General features: G+C 47.0%; 1 protein-coding gene across 2 annotated transcripts in view; it reads right to left on the reverse strand.

Moving 5' to 3' along the window:
* The window catches only part of LARGE1 (LARGE xylosyl- and glucuronyltransferase 1), a 490,254-nt gene extending 479,940 nt beyond the window's left edge, over positions 1–10,314 (reverse strand). For both annotated transcript variants that reach the window (XM_081309721.1, XM_081309722.1), the window contains exon 1: positions 9,287–10,314. The gene's annotated coding sequence lies outside the window, so the exon portion shown is untranslated. The remainder of the gene's footprint in view (positions 1–9,286) is intronic.
* Positions 10,315–18,710: the final 8,396 nt, after the last annotated feature.

Raw genomic sequence — 18,710 nt, forward strand, 5'->3', positions numbered from 1 at the left:
GTGGAGGAAAAAATTCAGGGGATTCTGTCCACTGTGTCCTATGCAACAGTTATAGCCCAGAGCCCTTAGAATGTCATATATTGCTATGGTCTGAGTAGGGCCCCTCCAAAAGCTCATGCATTGGAACCTTAATTCTTCAGTGTACCAGTGTCAGGAGGCAGGCGGCATCTGGATCATGGTGGGTGCACTCCTGAGTGGATTAATACTTTTCTCATGCAAGTGAGTTCAGACTTTGGTCTAGTACCTCAGGGCTGACCACGCCCTCTTCTCTTTCTACAAACTCCTGCTAAACCTCTGCCTTCCACCATCCACTGAAGCAGCACAAGGCCCTCACCAGAAGCCAAGCAGATGATGGCGCCATGCTTTTGAATTTCCCAACCTCCAGAACTCTGAGTCAAAATCAACCTCTTCTTAAAAGTTACCCAATCTTGGGTATTTCCTTATAGCAGCAGAACACAAACTAAGACTTCAATGAACTGGTGCAAAGTCCCATCCAGTGGCCTCTCAGCCTCCATCTCTCCCTACTCTAATCTGTCCCCAGCACTGTACTTCATCTTCCTATAAGACAGATTTCAATATACCCTCACCCTGATCAAAAGTTACCCTGCCTTTCCAATTCCCACAGCCCTAACCTAGACTCCCAAGTTCATCTGCTAACAGAAACCCAGGCTACTGGATGAATGAGGGAGCTCCACAGCTCTATTCCTGCTGTCCAGCAGGAACCTGCATATTGCAAGGGCTTGGTAAACGCGGGCTTGGCCAGTGAGGGAACACCATAAAGATACAGTGTCACAGAGACCAGACAGGGATGAGAGAGAGGATGGTGGGCTTGCTCCAGCGAAGGCAACAGCATCAAGGTAACTCAAGCTGGAAGGCAAGGGGCTTTGCTAGGCAACAGCCAATAAGCCTGGGGCGGGGTCATCCCTGAGATCCTAGACCACAGCCAATAGGCTAGAGGTGTAGAAATCAAGGGCGTGGTCAGCCCTGAGGTACTAGACCACAGCCAATAGGCTAGGAGTGGAGAAGTCAGGGGTGGGGTCAGCACTGAGACCTGCAGAACAGCTAGAGTAGGAGTCCTTATCCTTGCTTCATACTCCCAGGTGCGAGCCCGGGGCAAGCCTCAGCTTCCACACCTGGGAAGTAGGAAAGTAAGATCCTCAGCTCACAGGGATTCTGTAAGGATGAGATGACTTTAAGTGATCAAATGGAGGCACTGCCCAACACAAAGCAAGCACCCAAGAAGGCGCTTTTAGCTGTGGAACAGATGAATGTGTGGAAGAGGAGGGGAGGGGCTGAGGACCCGCCTGGAAGGTAAGTGTGCAGTGTGGAAGGCAGGGCCGCTGGCCTCCGTGGGGAGCCTGGGCCACTGGCCCCGGGATAATTCTCTTTACGGCCCTGGCCTTAGTGTCCACCGCTGTAAAATGCAGGGGTTGGTCTGAACGGCTCAGAGTTCTCCTGGGGCTTGGTGGTATCTCAGCACAGCACCTCTACTTAATCAGCAAAGCCATCCGCCAGAGCTGGCGACACCTGAAACCCAGGTGGGGGACCTGAAACCCAGGTGGGGGCATAACAGAGAAGGGGGTGAAAAAAACAACGTGGCAGAGAAGGGCTCTGCCCTCGCTCCATTCCCAGGCCCACCCCACCCTCCTCACACAGAGACCAGCAGGAAGGGACCACTGCACTGCCACGTCCATCATCACCAGCACTGAAAAGACCACCTTCTGCAGTCACCTGAGGCCTGTGGCTCTGCAAATGCTTCCCAAGGCCTTTCCAAGACATCGTGGCATGTACAGGCTCCAGAGCATGCCCACTCTTCTCATTCCGGACAAGCCAGGATCCCTCCCAACCCGGAGGAGAGAAAACTCGGGATTGTTTTGCTATTGTACTTTGCTTGCTTTCTCCCACAAAGCCGTCCATGTTAGAACAGCAACAATGGTCCCTCACAGAATTCGGCTTGTGGATATGAAATGTCCTTCCTATTTTTAAAATGCAAGCTTCCTGGAGTGGCCTCAAGGAGTCCAAGTCTATACTGATGTCACCACTTAAATCTACTGTCATTCTGTAAGGCGCCCACCTCTCCCTCACCCTACTGTCTTTGTGAAAAAGCCACTATTCACTCCTTCAACATACCATTCAGAGCAGACACAATTACCTATTTAATGCAGACCTACTAAGCACCAGGCAGCACCCCACCTGTCACTCTGCCTGCTCCTCCTGTGGTTCCTGAAGCAACCACTAAATGCCATTTTCAGATGACAGCTGATGTCTGTCAACCAGGCTGGGATGCAAATAGTGCTGGTTTATTACAACCTGCACAATTTTCTGGAAACTAAAGGGAGTAATGGATGGTTCCAGTTAGCTACAATAATGTTAACCTTACTCAATAATAACAAATATGTGTCTCGTGTATCCAAGGCAGCTGAAGCAATTCCTAACCACAGAATGAACACTCAGGAGTCCAGGATTCCCTGTTAAATATAAATTTCAAAAAAAGAAGAAAGAAATCTCCACATATCCATATTCTGCTATAAATCCTCCTAAATTCTAATGCTATGGTGGAAAGCTGGGAAGATCAGCCAGGCCCCTTCTTCCCAATTGGCCTTCATAATTCAGAAAAGGACTGTGTTAAGAGCAAAGCTCTCCTAGTAGTGAGGGCTCCATTTCCATCTGTGTCTACTGCCTGTCCTAAGCACAGTCCATAATGCAACAAGAGAGGCTCAAATTATAGGTGAGACTGCACTTTCAATTCCAGCACCAGCCTGTGATTACCTACAACTCCAGATTGCCCAAAATTACTTCTGGAACCTTAAACGCCTCCATCTTATTCCATTTCTAGACCAAATTCTTTTTTTTTTTTTTTTTTTGGAAATTTCCATAAGAGATAAGGAACCAAAATAATAATAATAATAATAATAATAATAATAATAATAATAAAGTTTTATAAGCCCTAGACAATTCTATTAAGTGAAAGAAGAACCAGTGGACACTCATGAATGCTATTTTATTTTTACGTGTCTCATCCACGCCCCCACTACTTTAGCTGCAACAAAATGATTTGTTATGAAGACTCTGAATCCTGGAAATTCTTACCTAATTTACTTTTAAACTGTTTCTATTTTTGAAATATTCTTAGAAGTATAATGTGAGAGTGGGTGAGGGACTCCTGTACATAGGGAGTTATGATTTTTCCCTCCAGGAAGAATACAGTTAAATAATCAATCCACCAAGAATAAGTGACTCCATGTGACAGTTTAGCAGTTGTGACTGTTTATATTTCCTGTACTTCTTCCTATAAAAATATTCATCAGTAGATGAATGTATTGGGTTATATCTTAAAAAAAAAGATTTCAGTTTATGTATAAAAAGTCCTTGGTTGTAACAAACAGGTGCGGCTCCCCAAAGTGTCCATCATGATTATGTTAATCAAATAATTTCAAATACAATAAAGGAACTAGCTATTAAAAGGAGGCTTGCAATAAATCCCTTTTGTAAAACAAAAATCCTTTTGTCCTCAAATAATTACTTCTCTTAAATTACTTGGTTTTAAAATCAGATTTCATATGACAATTCTCTTGAAATAGAGAGCTCGCTCACTTAGCTTCAATATTGAAATAATAATGCAACACACCTAACATTTACATTGCACTTAGTCCAGATCTCCTCCTCCTAATGGACAATGCCCTCCACCCCCAGGAGGCCAGTGGTGGTGAAGAGCCTCTTAGAAGCAACTCACAAATTTGGAAGCTCAGAAACAAGTCATTTGCATTTTTCCTGACCGTCCTTGGTCACAATTGTTCTTCTGCTCTGTTTTTCTTCATAAGATCTTTGCCTTCATATTTACCCAACAGCTCCCCTACAAGGTCAAAAGGAAGGGATTCCCTTTCCAAGTTGCAGTCCAGGCTTCAGCAAAATCTTGAAGGATCAACTCAGTTTGTATCCACTAAATTTTGAAACAATTGAAACAGGTCAACTTTTTTTTTTTTTTTTTTTTTTAATCGCAAAGCACTTGGTTCTCAAGTGGCAACTTAGGAACAGTGCAACATTCCAGGATCAACAGGTTTCCACAGTATGAGGTAAGCAGGCAGGGCTAGCAGTGTAGGTGGAAATGCCTCCTGTATGGGAGGGGTTGCACTATGCAGAGTCTAAGGCCAACACAGCAAAGACTGCACTTCTGTTCATTGGTGGTGCCTTCTGGCCATGTTTTATATTTCAAGATAAAGTACACCTTTGACCTGGCCAGGCCTCTTCCCATTTCACAGCCAGTAAGCTAAAACCCTTAAGGAGTAGTTTGAGCTTTGTCGCTAACTGGCTCAGGTGAGCCCTTTCCCTCACTTGGCGTCTAAATTCCTAGTTAGTAGATAAATAATGCTTTACTTATTGAGACAGTGCCTGGAAAATCCAGAGATGTCAAGAAGCATTCTAAGGCCACAGAGCAAGTTAGCATAGGATGAAGCAAGACCAGTCCCCAGATCTCCTGATTTTACTTAAACCACCCTGTCTTCTACTCTACAAAGGGGCAAAGGCAAGCATGAGAGCAAGAGCACTTTCAACTTTTACCACCTCTGTCCTCTGGCTCCTGTTTCTGAAAATATACTTGATCCTGGAAACCACCACTGTAACTACGATTTTCCATTACCTCTAATATACTCCAGGAAATTACAGCATTGCCTATATTCCTCACCATATATGGTCAGCCCTCTAGATCACTGGGTTCTGGGGTTCTGCATCTCAGGATCCAACCTGAGATGGAAATCATTCAGGAAAAGAACTTTATCTATACAGAACATGTTGACTTTTTTTTTCTTGTCATTGTTGCCTAAACAACAATTTACACAGCATTTACATTGTATTAGGTATTTTAAGAAATCTAGAGATGATTTAAAGTATATGGGAGAACTGCAAAGATTAGATGCGAATACTATGACATTAAAATAAGCAACCTGGTCATATGTGGATCTTAGCATCTGCAGGGACATCCTAGAAGCAAACCCTACAGATGCTAAGGCTAAGGGATGGATGATTATAGTTCCCCAACCCACAAAACATGCACACATACACACTTCTACTCTCAATATTATAAATCTCTTCCTTTCCAACAGCAAAGAAAGTTTAGGCCAGAATTGAAATAATTATAACACAAGAACCTTGTTCAAGTGTTAAATGCAACCACAACTCCATCCAGAAACAAATTTGACAAAATGGAATTTGTTCTTATAGAAAAGAGGTTTTTTTTTTCATACTATATCATTTGTCAAGTTACATTGTCATTTTTCCCACTGCTGCATAATCACATAATGAAAACCCCACATGTAATTCATGTACACAAGAGGGCAGACTTAGGGTTGATGGACACCCCTTGTCTGCATTGCTAATAGTTTTTGAAAGAACAGGCAAATGCTATATGTAGAAGGACAATGGACCCCCCAAAAGGAAAGAAATAGAAAAATCTTTTTCTGTATTTAATAACAATGTGGATTAATCAACTAGTATTCTGGGATCTTATCCAGCAACCATTTTTGCCACCATTTGAATCCATAGAGCATGAAGCTGTAACACAGTCCTCAGCAGAGAATTCTATCAAAGTATTGCCCTTCTAGCACCAAGCTTGCCTTTTCTGGAACATTTCACCTTTTAGTCACACTAACTACTGAGTACTCTCCGTATACACTAGACACATTGAAGTTCTCATGCTGTCTGTCTACCTGGGACTCACTTCCTTCCTACTATCCCTGCAAGCTCAAAGTCATCCTTTGAACAAACCTGCATGCTAGTCCTTAGCTTACAGCAATAGCTAACTGTCTGCCTCCCCTAAAAGACTAGAAGCTAAATGCAGAACCTCTGTGACCACAGTATAGCACATGGCACCTGCCACAGTGTAAATGTTCACTTAATGTTAAATTAAAAGGAGAAATGTCTTCTAAAATATATGTAACAAACTGCCTTCTGCCTATCACTCACTCATCAAATATCAATGTCACAAAGAGATGGTGAGTACCTCTCAATGTCAAATACTCCAGAGTGGAGCAGGGAGACCTCATCAACACTAGCAGATTCTGTGAGGTAGCTGTATCCCCAAGGTGCATCAATGGCAGGTGCCTTGAGCTTTCAGTCCCTTGGGTCACATGCCCCAAAGCCTGTATTGCTCCCTCTTCTCAGAGAATCTCTGTCCACAAAGATACCTTCACCTTGATCATGGACCCCAAGAAAAGCCAGCATGTTGTCTCACTATTTCTGTATCTCTGCAGCCTTTCCTGTCTCAATTCACAAGACTTCAGTCATGCCTTAGACCACAGCAAATATGCCTCCAGGATCAGTTTTCATTAGTCAGGGCTCAATGGCAAATGCATTGGTATTTTCCCATTCCAATCTCTTACCCCGTGGCTATACTGCACCTACGAGAATCAACCTACAAAGCCTAATAGTAGAAATAAAGCTTTATGCTGACCATTTTTCCTACACCACAATAACAGCTCCCCTTAAACTACCTATGTGCTATACAGATGAGCAAAGGGTCACAAACACAGTCTAACAGATTCAGGAGTTCAAGGAAATGAAATAACTCAGGCAGGTTTGCAGGCCCCACACAGTCTCCTTATACATGTTGAGTTGGACCTTTTAGAATGCTGTAAGACCTAAGTCTTGGTGGCATTCGCCTTTTTTATGTCAGTATTCTGAAATGAGCAGTTATTTCTAGATTCTACCTCTTACCTTTCATGTCTTCCCACCTCTGGGGTCAGCTTTGATAAAACGCAGTTATTGTGGGTAGGCGGGGACAAGAGGGCTTTGTTCTTCAGGGAACCAATTATCTTCTAATTCTGCTGTAAGAATCAGACACTAATGATTTAATACTGTTAAAAGTACAGAACATATCTCAGAGAAAAGTGCAACCGCACCATCAAATGTTAACACCTGCATAAGATGCGTACTTATTAAAAACATGACAGCAAGAAAGTTTTAAGTGTGATGGAGTTAATTTTAGCGATGTTTTGAAATATTGTGATTTTATGAAGACTGTGTGGGGTATGCAGTCAAAAACCTGTAAGGGGAACTTCTGATTACAAATAGGAAATTTAAAATTGGCATGGTTAAATGTCCAAAGGGTAGAATTTGCAGGAGCATCCATCTTCCCAAAACGCGTAGCCCTTATATACTTAGAAGCAATAAATGAGTCTTTCAGAATTTCACAAAACACTTTGCAGTTAACTAGTTCTAAGTTGTCCAAATGACACTTTAGATGTGAGAGGCCTATTGTTGAAGCATTCAGAATCCATTCATTAGTGCAACCGCCTGTTGGGTACCGAAAAGTCAGGTTCATGAGCTCTAAAAGATAAGCTACAGTGCTTTGTAACATCAGGCCCTGTGCTTTCTTCATTGGCCATGGAATAGAAAACTAGTCCCCTCTAGTGTCCTGTAGGTGGCTGAAGGATGGAGACACTACAGGACCCGCCCTCCTGCCTTCCAGATCAACTTCAGGAATCGAAAACCAAGGGAACCCTTGACAACCTTCCCAAGAGACAGAAACACTTCCAAAACCGAAGACGAGATAAACAAAACAAAACAAAAACCTTCATTTCATTTCTAAGACCCTTCCAGTTGTAGTTGACAGTGAAAGGAATCTGCATTCGCTTGCTTCAAAACCTCATCCAAGACGGAAAAGCAAAGAGGATCTACACTCACTGGCAGCTACTGCTCACCCCAGACCCGTAGGATCCTTAGAAACCTCTCTATTCTACTAGGCGGATTTGTTGCCACAAAGATCTAAATCGTTTGCTTCCTTCCTGGAATGGAATTAACAGGGCCAGGCTTGATAAATGCGTGTTCTCCTCAAGCAATTTTCACTAAAGTAGAGCACTCTTGAAAACTAGAGGTACTTAAGAGATGTGTGAAAACCTAAAGCAGGTTTCTTTAGCTCCCCCCCCACACCCAGCGAGGCCCAAGCATGCCAGAGAGTAATTCATTCATGTCACCCATTTGTGAGAGATGAAAAAGAAACCACCACTGTTCTTTTCCTAATTTAGAACCTGCCCTTATCTTCAGTCTATCAAAGCTGATCCTGAGGTGGGAAGACAGGAGAGGTGAGGAGGAAAATTAGCCTGAGGTGCCTGCCTCCCTGAGTGAATAAGCACTTGGGGTCTCCACCTGTGTCAGAGAGAGGGGGATCTGCATTTAGGTGATGCAGAAGGACGCCCCCACCTGCCCCCACCATGAAGCCCCTTGAAGGAAGCAGAAGCCCGGGTTCTCTCTCTTGGGGCACTTATGTAAGACCCTGTAAAACTTCCTGTGACATTCACAGAAAATGTAAGCCACTATTTTGCTCCCTCAGGAGATGATTTTAATGGACTGAGTGACAAAATTCATGGATTCAGAATTCAGCAGAAACCTGCCCAACCGAAGTACATCAGCACAGGGACAGGAGAAAATCTATCCCCATTAAACCGGGTCACCCGGGGGATGGACTGAGTGTGTGAGAGACAATCTGTTCCTTCCGAAGTGACCCATTTAAAATCTGATGGTTCCTTGGGAAGTGCATAGGTTTAATAAATTGAAACAGGCAAGGACAGGCTTGTAAAACCAGGTCCTTTAAAAGGAGCATTTAAAAGAAGGTAATAATTCGATGAACAAAATAACTGAAGGATGCACAAACTTTGGAATCCTCACTCCAACCTTCAAGCAGTGACATTTCCAAGAATGCCTGGGCCAGTATACATTGATCACTCCTTACAAGAAGCTTTGTCTAGCACAACTGACAAAGCTCCTGGAGTTTTCGCCTACAGATGCTGTTGCCAACCACACACTCTATCCTAAAAAGGGACTTGCAAGCTGTGACTGCTCACCACCAAATTGTCCTCTCTGCAACAAGAAGCAAACAAAAGTTTATAGCATCACTTCAGGAAAGAGGTGAGAGTAGCACAAAGAGGGACCTGTCCAAACACAACAGGCTCCCCAAAGCACAGGTGCTCAACCAACAAGCCCAGGCAGGTGGCCACAGGGCCGAGCACATCACCTCACGCTGTTAAAGGGAAACTTCCTGGCTTGCTCCCCATCAGCAGTTTGTTTGCCTGGAGCCTGGCAGGCCCTGAGGGAGTCCAGGACATCAGAGACTAGGGTCTTCCACCTCCAGCCCCTCCATTGCTCCCAGCCCAAGCAACAGAGGGTTTGACCGCCTGCCTTCCTCTCCGCTGGCATCCCAAGCACAGTGGGTACCAGCCACAGGTTCAGAGAACTTGTCCAGCGTTGCTCACCAGAGCGCCCCCGCGGCGGCTCACTAGCCTCCCAGAGCTCTTACCTTGGCCGTGACTGCCCCCAAGCAGAGGGAGACCGCGGAAGAGCTAGGTGGCGTGGAGATGCTGCCGCCTACGAGGAGCAGGGAGTCCAAGTCCGGGTCCAGGCAGGTGCTGCCCTAGTCCCAGCAGCGGCGCCAAGAGCTGACTTCGGGACAGCCCGGGGCTGCAAACGCGACAGGAAAGGTCCGGATTGCCCAGGCTGAGCACTGTCCTTTCCTCTTCCTCCCGGGCCGCCGCCTGGAGCTGCTTTCTGCCCGGAGGACTCTTCCAAGCCAGGGGCGCCCCGCATGAGCTGGGGCCTGGGTCCGCTGCCGGGGCGGGCTCCACCTCTCGCTCGCCCCGCTTCGCTCCTTCAGGGCAGGGCCTGCCCGCAGCCGACCGGGTGAGGCGAGCGCAGCCGCGCCCCCAGCTTCGGCCGCCCCGGCTCCAGCGCAGCGGCGGGGCAGAGGCAGCCGGGCCGGGCCGGGCCGGGCGCCGAGCGCGGCGGCGGGGGTTGGGGGGGGCTGCAGCCGACCGCGGCGCCTCCTCCCCCCGGGCCTGCGCCGCCCGCCCGCGGCTTCACGAGAAGGCGCTGGAGAGGGCCTCGCCCCGGCCTGGGGCGCGGGGCCGGGGGCGCGGGGCCGGGGGTGGCGCTCCGGGAAGGTCACAGGAGCGGAGGCGCGGCGAGCGGAGCGCGGCACGGTGGGTGCGGGGAGCCGGGGAGGGCGGCCCCGCCGCCAGGAGCGCTCGCCGGCCTCGGCCGCGGTGCCTCCGAGGAACGCCGGCTTCCTGGAGCGCCCGGCACTCGGAGCTGAGCGGCCGCTGCAGCCGCCGGCGGCAGCCGGGCGCCGCTGGCCGGAGCCGGCGCGCGATCCGCGATCCCCGCCTCCCTCCCGCGCCCGGCAGGCTGGGGCCACCGCGCGGGGGCCGGCGGGGGGGCGCGCTGGCGGGCTCTGGGGTCCGGGCTCCGGGCTGGCCCCGCCGCCGCCGCGTGCCCTGAGCGCCGGGCTCGCTCAGCAGCTGCAGTGACTGTGTGTCTGTGTCATGTCTGTGAAGCTGGGGGGGACCGCGAGCCCGGCCGGGTTCCGAGTGGGGGCGGGGCCGGAGCCCGCCTCGGTGCCCGCCCCCAACCCCGTGACCTCGCGGCCGACCAATGGACAGCGCCGCTGCCTAGGGACCCAGAGCCCGCCCTCACCTAGGCTCCGCCCCCCGATAAGGCTCCTCCCTCCTACTTCTTCTGCTAGCTGGCCAGCAGGTGGAGGCAACACCCGGAGCTGGGATCCCGGGCCGGATCGCGATGAAAGGGTGCTGGCTGGGAGCTCCCCGCCCTTCTCCCCCCACCCGGGCCGCTCCCGGCCGCCTCGGGCTTGGCGTGCCTCATGGAAAGAGGGGGAAGGGAAGCGCAGCGGGTCCGCAGCTGCCGCTGTAGAGACGCTCACAGGCTGGCCGGGCCGTGCAGCCTGCCCACCCCGGTTTACGAAACAGCCGTCGTGGAAAGTAGGAAGTTTCCCCCCTCCACCTTCTGCTGGGGCCGCGTTCTCTCGGAGGTGGGCAGGGTATGGGGCAGCCTGAGGGACGCTGCGAAGAACCCTGGTGAAGGGTTGTGACAGCATCCTTTTGGGCTCCCTACCCAAGAATCCTGCCCGAGGCTCCCTATTCTTTAGGGAAAACTGCACATCGGTGCTCCCCCCGAGACACACTCACACTCACTCACTGCCCTCCCCGTTCTGATTTTATTTTTTATCTTTCCCTCCCGATACAAGAACGCAACATCCCACTGAATGGACTTCTAGCCTCCCGGTCCTAAGGACGAGGATGGGGTGCCGAGTCTCACCGAGCCACGCAAGGGGTGGGTGGAATTGGTTGGGGTGAAGGGGGAGAGGGTGTGAGAGTGGGTGGAAGGAGGGGGACTCCCTCTACAGAAATCTGAAGGAGTCGAAAGCCGAGGCCGGGAGAGAAAGAGAACGCCACCGGGGTGGACAACTCCGACTCAGAGACGGAGCTCCTGCGGGCGCGCGATCCAGCTCCCGGTTTTTCCTCAGCTCGGTCCCAGAGCTTCTGGGGTCCCCTTCCCCCCGGTTCCCCACCTTTCCGGAACCCCGCGGGCCGCGGGTCTCTGCCTCCGATCTGGACGCTCGTCTCTTCGCTCCACACCTCGATCTAGGCAGCGGGAAGCCCACCCGAGTTCTTGGAAGGAGCAGGAGAAGAACGGGGCGGAGAGGGGCGCGCGAGAAAAGGCCGCCGAGCCCGCGCTGCCGCGCTGACCACTCTCCCTGAGGTCGGGCTGGGGGCCGAGGTCCTCCGAGGTCCGGCCACCGCTCGGCTCAGACCCGGCTCCCCCGGGGTAAACACACGAGCCCTTTGCTCGACCCAGCTGGGACCCTTCCCCCTCCCCGCCTCTCCCCAGCCTCCTTAAACCACGACCCCCACCACCGCCGGCGCTTCCCTGGCTCGCGAGCGCTGTTTACCTAGTCTCAGCGGCAGACCGGGCCAGACCTAGCCGAGGAGAAGGCGAAAAGAAGGTAGCGGTTTCCCCAGCAGCGTCCCTGGCGAAGAAGTAAAAAGCCTTGGCTTTGGAGCTTCGAGATAAGTTAACTGCGAAGCTGGGGTCCTGCTGTCTTATCTCTGCGGGGATGAAGCTCACCGAGCACGTTGCAGGCATCAGAGATCCTATGTTTTTGATGCCATTACCGTGTCGGAGAAGAACGTTATATGATAAAATATCATCTAATATCCTAGAGACCATTAAAGTGTCAAAGTTTAATACCAAGCCTTTTAGCTCGAAGGCAGCTCGGTTCTTCCTTTGACGTGCAGCTCTGTTCTAGAACGCGCAGAAAACAAGGGGATCATTTTTATTTTTTGCGAGCTGAATGTCCTTCCTCCCCCTTTCCTCCTCCCCCACTCCAACCCCCGCCCCGGAACCCGGTAAAGTTAAAGCAAGAATTTGTGCTTTCTTTTTATTTATTGTCTTGCTTCACTTCATTAATGGCATAAAATGCATTATTACAATACATTACCATATTAATAAGGGGAAGAAGAGAGAGACTTGAAATTTACAAGAAAAAAAAGAAATAATTGAATTGCATCAGAAACTAAAAGATAAACATGTGGGGGGAAAAAATCTCCATTATAGTTACCCAAGTGTAGTGCATAATCTAGATCTTGGAAAGAAAAAAATATGACCATCGTGGGGGAGGGAGCCATATGCAGTGAAGTACATTAGGAACATAATTCATTACCAGGGGATTTCACAAAACTTATTTTCATTGATCAATAAACACCTTGAATGTGGAAATGCTTTTCTCTATCAATTCAAGGTTGCAATGTTGAAGTCAGTGGCATAACTAATGCTCTAAATCGTAAGAATTCTGTTGGAGTGAAATATTCCACAATCAGAATCTTTTGGTAAGTTCATATCTGTCAAGCCCCACCCAAACCCTATTAAAAATTCTTTTGGAAAATTGTGAAGCTTCTAAACTCCCCAGTCCAAGCAACTAAGATTGGATGTGATTGCCTAGAAATTACTGCCCTTTCACACAAACCAAGATATAAATGTCTTAAAAGAATTTTGGCTATGGCATAATATAGTATGAGGAATGCAGAATAAAGGATGTAAGGTGATGTCTCTGTTGTTTCTAAAGGTTTTGCTAAGAATTGAGAAATTTAAAAAAAATATATTGCATCCTTTAAATCAATCATTATTTATTTCTGTCTATACAGTTATCCTACCAGTCCCAGAAGAGATTCTGAAAGGTCTCTTTTTCTTAGGGTCAAGGAGACCTAATCCTAAGAAACCCGAGGTCTTAAAAAACAGCCACTAGGGGGCCCTAAAGTCATCTCTAAGAGGAAGCAAGAGGAATATGTTCTCTCTCTCTCTCTCTCTCTCTCTCTCTCTCTCTCTCTCTCTCTCTCTCTCTCTCCCCCCCCCCATCATTTCATTTTCTGTGTACCTAATGGAACTGGGATCTTAAAACAAGTTAGAAACATGGTATGGAGACAAATCAGGTTCTATGTATTAAAAGACATTAAAAGTCAAGCGTAACTTATGAGTGAAAAATTGCATTTCCTAATTTTTTTCACCTCCAAAAAAAAGCAAGAAGATGAAAAAGTAAAACAAAACACATAACAACAAAACAAAAGAGGATTGCCTCCATTGAAAGGACAAGAAAATGATCTAATTCTCTTGCCATCTTAAAGCCCACCCAAATTATAGGACCTACTTTTCTAAGAGTTGGGTGTATTTTATAAATGTCTTGCACATTCTTCAAGAGCAAGATGATTAGATGATTGAATCCTCACGGGGGATGTTTAACAACCAGTATAGGTGGACATCCATCTTCCAACTTCAGTGAAGTCAAGTCAGCACAAGCATTAAAACGGAGTCCACTGGGACCCTGCTAGACCAGGCGTCCATTCCTTGATGGTCAGTTCTGGTGAGATGGTGGTGGTATTGGGAGGAAGAGCAGAGACAGCTAGTGATATAGGATATAGTGAGAAGAGCTGAGTGGGGAGCTATTCAGGGGCCACTCACCAGCAAGTGTGGAAGGATCACAGTTACTTTACAGCAATCTTGTGTTTGTCAGAACAACTAAATCACACATGGGACCCCTCAGAAACCTGCTCAAAATGATTTTGTAGGCTTCAATATCTAGCAATCAATTTTTCAGGGCTTCGCAATCCTTAGAAGTCACATAATACCTTTTCCATGTCTTACCAGTAAGTAAGGTCAAGATGTCCTTTATAAGGGTCAAGAATCAAATAGCACTCGGGTAACACAGGCAGAAGCCTAATTTTCCTTCTACTGATCATGGAGAAGTATCTGCAAAGGATATTCTCTCTCGAATATCAAGGGGAAATTTAAGCACCGGGCATGAAATAGTCCTCTGTCATTCAAGCCAATAATCAAAAGACATTCCTGAGCTAAACAAAATGCCTCCATCAGTGCTAAGCAGGGAAGAAGCCACTTGCTAGCTGAGGAATTAAAGAACATTGCAAAAGCCACCAAATTAACACTGATGGAAGTGTGATTTGAACATAATTTAACTGAAAACAAAGCAAAGCCAGGACTGAGACATGAAACGGGATGAGAATAAAGACTTTCTTTGTGGAATGAAAAATATTTTATGTTCACATCGTCATGTCCATTAAGCAGGCTAGAGACAGGTATTCTCAAAGTACCGTTATTAACTTCCGGAAGACTTTCCCACTGCAAACCTGAGAGCCAGCTAATTAGAACAGATTTGGCTCTAGATGGAGGATCCCATTGTCTTTAGGAGGGAGGTTTGTCCACTCACTGCTGTGAAAGGACAAGGACAGCCTTGTCAGGTATATAGCTCCCAAATCTCCTTATGATAAAATGCTGAGCAGGGGAGGCAAAAAGGAGCTGCTTTTCTCCTCAGGTCCTGGTCCTCATGGAGGATAGGCACCTCCAACTGCTAGGAAAGATCCATATTTTTCAAAAATGAAAAACAAAACTAATTTAAACATGAAAACCCCTTAAATATAAGATGACAGCATTTTGGAAGAAATAACAATGATAGCGTATTCCTTTTAGAACTTTTAAGCCTTCTCTTTAAGAGAACTAGAGCGTCGGACATGTGGAAACTTCTGTGCCCACAGATCAGCTGGGGACCTTGTTGAAATGCAGACCTACTGAAATCTGAGGTGGGACCTGAGTTTCTGCTTTTCTAACAAGCTCCTGCCCGTGGGCCACACCTTGAGTAGGGTGTGGAAGCCATTTGTTGGTATTGGCTTTCTTTCCCCGACTTTCCTATGCCTGGGAGACAAGGTTGTGGGAACAGGAAGTTTATTTGGGAGGTGATTGCAGAAAGTAGAGTGTAATGATTTGAATGTCCCCCCAACCTTCACACGTTCACACTAAATCCCCAATGCGACAGAGTTCAGAAGTGGAACCTTTGAGCGGTGACCAAGTCATGAGAAAGGAGCCACGCGGATGGGATGCATGTCCTTACAAATGGTTCATGGGCAGGCCTCACTTTCTTCTGCTCTTCTGCTATGTGAGGACGCAGCGTATGCCCCCTTTCTGGCCTTCTGCAGTGTGAGGAAGCAGTGTTCACCCTTCTGCCCGGCAAAGAACATCAAGAAGGCCCTCACCAGACACCGAATCGGCCAGCACCTGGATCTTGGACTTCCCAGCCTCCAGAAATGTAAAACATAAATTTCTGAGTTAATAAATGACCTCTCCTAAGATATTTTGTTAAATTGTCATAAATGAACTGAGACACAGGGAGAGAAAGTGAGGAAATGAAGTAGAGAAGGGAGGCAGGCTAAAGGGCTAAGGGGCCAGTGAGTCAGCGGTCAATACCAGTCAGTTCTGAGAGATGCAGAATAGCACTCTCCAAAAGAACTTTCCATGCAGTAGACATGTTCTGTACTTGTGCTGTCCAATATGGTAGCCACTCACCCACATGGGACTGTCCTGTATTTGAAATTAAGCTATTTGTAGCTGAATGTATTCAATTGTATCTTTGTAAAATTGATTTAAATCGAAATAGCCACATACAGCTAGTGGCTACTGTGTTGGGCACTGAAGACATAGAAGATGAGTCAGAACTATCCCTACTGTGTCAGGAAATCTAGAGGAGTGTTTATCCACCAATTTCTTTCATTTGTTGACAGTTGCTCCTGAGAACTGGCTGACACCTTGTAACTCTGTGCTTCTGTAGCCAGAGAATAGTTTTAGCAGAGAGCTGCAGGTTCTTAAGGCAGGAAGACTTCTCCACGATTAGAACCTGTCCACAAAGGTGGAGATCATCACCATGGGGAATCCTAGAAGAGTGGATGAGGTACTGAGTTCATTTGCTAAAAGAATCCTGGTCTCATTTGAACCTGACCTATCTTCAGTTACCGGAAGCGATCCTGAACAGCATAATACTGGTCAATGCATTCCGTGTCTCCCACCGCTAGCATTGGTTTAAGGCTCAGGACACAACTGAGACTGGTTCAATCAAGGTAGATCTCAGAAATGCTACTCAAAGTGCCCCTTCACCTTCAGGACCATGTGGAATACAGATACAAAGCCTAGTACTGCTGCAGCCATTTTGCGATGAAAACAGATAAAGCTGGCACTGAGGATAACAGGGCACAGAAAGACAGAAAGCACAATCTGTATCACTCAGGAATCCTTGGAGCTGAGTTGCAAAGAGCAGAACTCCTGGCTAACCTTAGGTAATAATTATCTCACAGGATGAGAAATCTCAAGGGAGGAAGTCCAGGTTCAATACAGCAGCTGAACAGCTGAATTTTCATCAAGGACTCAAAACCTTGTGTTCCCCTCAGCCTATTGCATTTCATGTTTTCTCATGGCCACAAGATGGCTGCTGTGGCTCCAAACATCATGTTCTCAAACCGGCATCAAAGCAGATAGTATGCACTGGGAAAACTGGAAATCCATAAGTAAAAGAATGAAGCTGGACCCCTATCTCTCACTCTGCACAAAAGTCAATTCAAAGTAAATTAAAAGACCTAGGAATTAGACCAGAAACTCTGCAACTGTTAGAAGAATATGTAGTCCCAACACTCCAACATATTAGCACAGGAAACAACTTCCTTAACAAGACCTGAAAGTGCAAGAAATAAAAGCAGCAGTCAGGACACCATCAAAGTAAAAAGCTTCTACATAGCAAAGGAGACCACAAAGAGCATGAAGAGAGAGCCTACAGAATGGGAGAAGATGTGTGCCACCTGCTCCTCAGGTAAGTAGTTAATATCCAGAATACACAGAGAACTCAAAAAACTTAACACCAGAAAAGTAAATGACCCAATTAATAATTGGGCCAAAGAATGAAACAGAAACTTCTCCAAAGGAGAAATACAAATGTTCAACAAATATATGGAAAAAAATTGTTCAACATCTCTAGCAATCAGGGAAATGCAAATCAAAAGCATATTGGTATTTTATCTCACTTTAGTCAGAACAGCAATTATCAAGAATACAAATAATAAGTGTTGGTGAGGATGTGAGGGGAAAGGTACACTCATACATTGTTAGTGGGACTGAAAATTAGTGCAACCCCTCTGGAAGGCAGCATAGCAATTCCTCAAAAGAACTGGGACCACTGTGTGATCCACCATATCCCATTTCTTGGTATATTTCCTAAAGATCTAAAATCAGTATACTATACAGACATAGCCACCGAAATATTTATAGCAGCACAATTCACAATAGCCAGACTATGGAGCAAACCTAGCTGCCCTTCAAAAGATGAATGGATACATAAAATGTGGTATATATATACAACGGAGTATTACTCAGCCATGAGAAAGAACAAAATTATGTCATTTGCTGGCAAATAGATGGAACTGGAAACTATAAGATTAAGTAAAATCACTCAGACCCAGAAAGTCAAAGGTTGAATGTTTTCTTTGATGTGAGGAAACTAGCCTAATATAAGGGGGGAAAGAGAGAAATAGAGAGAAAAAAGAGGAAGGGAGAAAGGGACAGGAAGAAGAGACAGAAGAAACAGGGAGGGAATATTCAGTCGAAATAAGAGAAAGCTATTAGGGGAGTAGAAGGAGAGGCTTGAGGGGGAGGGAAGCAGCACCGGATCTGACCTAACGTTTCAAGGTACACATATGAACACTACAGCGAATCTCACCACTGTGTATAGCCACAGGACACTAACTTTTAAAAAAGAAAATGTAAATAAATAGATGAGTAGAGGAGAGAAAAGAGAAGCGGGGGAGGCAGGAAGGGGGGCAAGGGTGAGTCCTGGGGACTGAATTGAAGCGCATTTTATTCCATGCATTTAAATAATTGTGTCCAAATGAATCCTAATGTTTCATATAACTATTATGAAATGACTTTTTAAAAATACCAAGCAGACAGGATAAAAAAAAAAAAAAGAAAAACAGGGAGAAAGAGGCTTCTGTTTTATGAACGTACTGTCCTTATGATTGAGGAGCTAGTCACGGGTCGTCTTCTAGAGGTGGAGCATCTGGGGGTTTTGCTAGCAGAGGAGAAGTGGCTCTTGGGTACTAACAGTTCCTGCTCTAGACCCCTTGATGACATCATGGAGTCACTGAATACAGCCAAACCCGGAAACTTGCCCTGACCATGAACTCCTCATTGATAGAAAAGCCTACCTGTCAGTGCACGCATCCTCGTATCCATCTGGGCTGGGTTTCCTCTTGTTTGCCTTCAGAAACACCCTGACCAATAGAAACAAAAGCCTGCTGCCCCAAAACTTCAGACTCAGCGGTGGGTGTTCTCCACATTCCTGGATGAAACGAAGGCCAGTCCTTAAAGGGCACCGGGGCTCCCTGTCCTTCGGAGAGTGGCTACCCTTTGCCTGGCATGACCACCTGGGGTCTTTGGTGACCCCTCCCCTCCTGCAGCACTCCTCCAGGCTGTTCTGCCCGGCTGCCCCTTTCCTCGGCCCAGGGGCCTGTTTACTCAGCTCCCTGCTGAATCTGAGTCCCCGCTCC

This window comes from Spermophilus citellus (assembly GCF_964194105.1).
Source record: "Spermophilus citellus genome assembly, chromosome: 10".
Taxonomy (NCBI): Eukaryota; Metazoa; Chordata; class Mammalia; order Rodentia; family Sciuridae; genus Spermophilus; species Spermophilus citellus.